Genomic DNA, 3,411 nt, shown 5'->3' with positions numbered 1-3,411 from the left:
CAACCTGCCACTAAGGACTACATTGATTTTGAATTCTCAGTATCTTTCTAACAAGTTTCGATAAAATCATTTGCTCAGCCTCATTTGTTGGCTTAATAAATTAGCAAACACTAATCTTCCATTATCTTCTTTGATAAAAATGTTTTTTTTACATTTAAATAATTGTTAATATTCCAGTTATTGTTTTTTATGACTAAGCGTAATATACAGTATAGTCACGTAACTGCATGCCTTTATAACATTTAAATAATGTAATCTAATAAAAAGGGTGCAATATACAAGACCAAAAATTTCCTTATTAACAGGAGCAGTAAATGACAAAGTTTAATGATGTAATTTATACACATTGTACATACCATTTAATCACAGAGACTGGCAGAAGTGGTGATGTATTTCATCAGAGGACTGTGGCAGATAAGTGATGCATGACTATTACGACTGTCTGATCGGTGCCAAAGATTTGATTAATGCATCTAACATTACTCTGAACCTTTTGCTATATTAAGATTAGCAAACTGCACCAGTGAACTGAGTGTGAACAGTACATTTCTATCTTTCTTCTTGTGTTTATAAACAATGCCTAAAGTAATCTTAAAATGCTAGAAATGTGAGTGCAGAAAATTAAAAAAAGGGATATTGTTCAACTTGTGCACCCCTCTTTGATTTTTAATTAACAATGCATGGCATGTTGCAGGAAGGGAAATGTGAGCTATTCACTGGAACCGATATCTTGGCAATGATGAATGAGCTGTCACTTCCAATTGTTCCACAGTCTTGCTCTCCACGTTATTCTTTACTGCCAGTTATCACCAGAGTGCAAGGTCACACTGGGTGGGGTCAGAGATCAATTCAAGGGGTGGCACCAAACCTTAGCTCACCCAGAAACGTTCATTATAATTTTATGATTCATCACAGGTTTATTAACAAAAGGCAGAATATTTATGTTATGTCAGTTTGGGCAATTAAGGATCTTCAACCCCTCCCACTCGACAAGTACATTACCCGGCCAAAATAAAAAGTCACTCTAATATTTCTGGACCGCCTTTTGCTTTGATTGCGTTTTGATAAGCTTATGCAATGTCACAACATTTATTTTCGTCCAGAGTCGGATCTTGTATTGCTAATGGAAGAGTCGGGCCACTGTGTAAAGCATTCTCTAGGATATCCCAAAGATTTTCGGTGACTAAAAAAACCTGGTCGTATTCAGGTTTATAGCATTGCTGAACCTAGACTGACCTAGTCCAACTGAAGAAACTCCAGATCATAACACTGCTCCCACAGGCTTGTACAGTGGACACTACAGTAAGCATTATGGGTGCATCACTTTATCTGCATCTCTTCTTACCCTATTACTTCTTCTTTCGCCCATTCTTTATGCTCCCTGGCAAATTAAAACCATTTTTTCTGATTAACCTTACTGACTGTCTCACACAGCTGTTTAGTCCCAGTCCCTTGAGTTCTCTTTGGAGCGTGTCTGAAAATGCACTTGCTTTCTCTATTAAACATAGCCAAGAGTTCTACTGTCTCTGAATGCGGCTGTTTAAAAAGTACGAAGATACTCATTACATCAGTTTTTCAATTCACCACATGCATTTTCATCATTTATAAAGGGCCACAGGAGGCCTGGAGTCTAGCCTAGGGCCCTTAGAGCACCAAACATTGTACACCCTGAACAAGGTGCCAACCCATTGCAGGACACAGGCATGCAAACATACATTCTTATAGACACACATATAGCCAGTTAGCCTAATCTACATGTCCATGGGGGGAACCTGAGTACCCAGAGGAACCCAAACAACCCAAAAACACACACACATAAGGCGGAAATAAAAACTTCAGCTCTGGAGGTGCGAGTCTACAATGCTAACCACTACGCTACTGTGACACCTCAGGACATACTGTACAATCCTAATTAAATCCATTCATTTCAAGTGGGAAATTTCAAATACTTATGCAAGACTCGTTACTCACTTCTCACAGAAGCCCTGATTCCACTTTTATGTTTGTGTAACAAATTATTATAATTTATAATTTTTTTATTTTGACCTGCCATGCCTCTGTCAAGCTCTAAAGTCATTCATTACAAAATAGCAACATTCTGCGCCAAGGCAATTTCTGCCCACAATCGACTATGCAAGGCCAAGAATGACCCTAAATAATCTTATGGGTGAAAACCGTTAACCTACAGGTATGGCAGACCTATGTGCAAGTTATACAAAGCAGTTTTAGTTTTATTTGAGCATGCTAAAAAAAATCTCATGGCTCGAAAAATATGAAAGCCATGCCACAACAGGACATCCCAAGACACTTATCATGTTTGTGAATTTGCAGCAATCTGTAGCAAAAATCATGGATGTAGGAACTAGGTTTTCTTCTGTCCATACTTCCTCTGATGCTTACTTGTGGTTAGTCGACAGTAGATACTGCTGGTATAAATTGTACTTCATTAAAAAGATCTTTAGTCTTTAATATTTAATCACTTAAACAAGTTTGCTTGTAATGCAAGCAGTACTAACAAATATATCCAGTGTTTGTGGCAACTCTTCTTGGACATTTTATATGCTGCACTTAATTATCACAATTATTGGTGGCCTTTAAAATCACAGGTAAAATATGATAAAATGTACAGAATAAAAACTATACACAATAATAAAACATTTTCACTTAAACACTATTTAAGTCCATCTAAAACAAAATATAATTGTTTATTACTTATAATAATTAATAATTATTTATAACTTTTCAACCATGGCATTTGACACTGTACCACTGATACGACTACAACTACTACTATATCTGTTTATGATTTTCAATATTTAATAAACCGATATACTGTACTTCTAGTATATCTGCTTATTAAATATTAAAAACCATATAAACAGTTATGAATACCATAAAGCAGAACCAAAACCAGAATCAAAATGGTTTTCTGGGAAATCATAGACTTGAGCAAAATGTATTTAAATCCTGTTGGAAATTTGTGAGCTGGATTACAGCAGGCAGTTTAAATGCACACATTAACAAAATATATACGTAAAGGCTTGAAGTGTTTTGCATGAGGAATCTTCTAAGATTTTTATCAGAGTCTTAGTGCTAATTCTCCAGGGTAGGTGGAACTGTGGAAGTCCTGAAAAGTGTTTTTCAGGAAAAACCTTACTATTAAAAAAAAGTAATAATAATAAAAAGCTTTTTCAGTTTGGAAAAAGTAGAGTTGAAATAAAATAATTCGTTTATAAATTACATATAAAAATGATAGAAAAAAGCAGATGTGAATGCTGTGCAAAATGTCTAGACTTTTCCACAGTGAAGGTCTCAAGGACAAACTGAACACATACTTGAATCACGTGCTCCATCAAGGTTGTCGTTCATTCAGGATGGAACCTTCATTCTTCACATAGTTCTAAGTCTTCT

This window comes from Clarias gariepinus, chromosome 14 (genome assembly GCF_024256425.1).
Source record: "Clarias gariepinus isolate MV-2021 ecotype Netherlands chromosome 14, CGAR_prim_01v2, whole genome shotgun sequence".
In the NCBI taxonomy this organism is placed as follows: Eukaryota; Metazoa; Chordata; class Actinopteri; order Siluriformes; family Clariidae; genus Clarias; species Clarias gariepinus.
This window is presented reverse-complemented; position numbering follows the sequence as displayed.